Genomic DNA, 1,437 nt, shown 5'->3' with positions numbered 1-1,437 from the left:
GAAAGAACATTAAGTTTTAGTGGAAAGAGGATCAACAAAGAGCTTTTCAATTATTAAAAGATCGTCTTTGCAGTGCTCTAGTGTTGTTGTGATCCCAGATTCAAGTCATAACAATCAATTCATAATAAGAGTCAAGAACAATAAGATGATTTAAATCAGTCGGCTAGCTTGATTATTTCATAAAATGTAAGTACAATTGTTCTTGAACCACTCAATCTCTCTCAATCATTCTGCGTATGAATTTTATAATAACAGGGATGATCACCAACTAACAAAACTAACAAGCTACTATGTATAGCAACTACTAAATACGGCAAAGTAAACTAACCTTGTATAATAGGAAACTACAATACAAAGCATTTTAATACATTTTAAGCACAGAGACTTGAATACAATAATTATGTTCCAACAATCTCCCCCTTCCGATTCAAGTCCGAAACAACAACAATCTTTAACAAAACTTTAATTCTTCAAGGTATGATCTTCAAAGCTTTAACAATCTCCCCCATATAACTTTCCAACACAAAAACAATCTTCCTTTTATCAGCAACAGGAAATTTTTAACTCCCTTTTAAATTTTGCAAAAAGTTTCTTTTTCAACAATTTGAACAATCTCCCCCTGTTTAGAACAACAAAATCCTTACATAAATGATCTTCACATTCACTCCCCCTTGAACATTGCAACACGATAATCTTCAACAATATCCCCCTTTTAAGAAAAACAAACTCTTATATAATCTTTTCAGATTATGATGGTGAGGGAAAGAACCAGATTCAACTTATGAACCTATTTTCAATCTTTAAAAATGATTGGCCTGTGAATATAATAGATATATTCAGTACAATGAATGTACTTCATATATGAGACTTTTTAATGTTCATCTCAACAGGACTTTCATTCAATCATGTGATAACCGGATTCTGGTTATCACCTGATGTATTTATTATGTGATTAATTGTTTATGTGGATACATGCATACATGAATTAAATATGTGAGTATGTGCATTTTCATGTATGGGAATATATGCATGATATTAAAAATGAATGTAGAAGTGTGTATGATTTTATGAATGTGTGTATATATGCATGAATTTTTATATGCATGCATGAAATCGTAGTGTGCATGCATAGGATTTTATGAATTTAAGTATCATGCCTACATATAATATGCATGAATATTGGTCTCTTTGACCGACTTTATATACAGCGCTCCAGTTCTGTCTTTGCCAGAAGGATCAGAAGATTTCATGGTCTAGAGTGATGCTTCAAAGTTGGGTTTTGGTTGTGTTCTGATGCAGAGGGGGAAAGTAATTGCTTATGTATCAAGACAACTGAAAGATCATGAGAAACATTATCCAACACACGACATGGAGCTCGCAGCCGTAGTTTTTGCTCTAAAAATTTGGAAACACTATTTGTTGGGGATTAAGTTTATG

Source organism: Cynara cardunculus, unplaced genomic scaffold (genome assembly GCF_001531365.2).
Source record: "Cynara cardunculus var. scolymus isolate 2C unplaced genomic scaffold, CcrdV1 Un_Scaffold_1472, whole genome shotgun sequence".
Classification (NCBI taxonomy): domain Eukaryota; kingdom Viridiplantae; phylum Streptophyta; class Magnoliopsida; order Asterales; family Asteraceae; genus Cynara; species Cynara cardunculus.
The sequence above is the reverse complement of the archived record's forward strand: the minus strand, read 5'-3'. Positions refer to the sequence as shown.